This window comes from Nannospalax galili, unplaced genomic scaffold (assembly GCF_000622305.1).
Source record: "Nannospalax galili isolate Female #2095 unplaced genomic scaffold, S.galili_v1.0 scaffold405, whole genome shotgun sequence".
Lineage (NCBI taxonomy): Eukaryota > Metazoa > Chordata > Mammalia > Rodentia > Spalacidae > Nannospalax > Nannospalax galili.
In genome coordinates this window covers 100260-100697 of record NW_008354532.1, presented here as the reverse complement: position 1 = coordinate 100697, position 438 = coordinate 100260, and positions in this window count along the sequence as shown.

The following is a 438-nucleotide window of genomic DNA, read 5'->3' as shown; positions in this document are numbered from 1 at the left end:
GTTTCATAAGAGTCCATATGTATAGCTAAAGGCTACATAACAAGCAACAATGCCAGACAGGCGATACCTTCTTTTGAATTTTTGGCCAGGGTGACCAAAGTGACTCCCAAATAGCAACCCAGCATGAAACTGTGAAAATAAACAGCAGACCCTAATCTTATGTAAAGGAATATTGACAAAATATTGCTGCTAGATGAGGAACAGCTGATCTTCCTAAAACAAAGACCTCTAGATAGGCTGACTAGAGTCACCAGATGAACAAGTACTGGGGAAGGGCAGGGGGTGCTGACACCACAGCAGACAGTAGCAGGGAAGACAGAGTAAAAGGGCTCTAGCGGGGGGTCTATGGGAGGGTGCAATCTGGAAAGTGGGTATATAGATGAATAAGATTGTTTGGGATGTTCTGTGTGATACACACACAAAAAAAGTCAACAAATT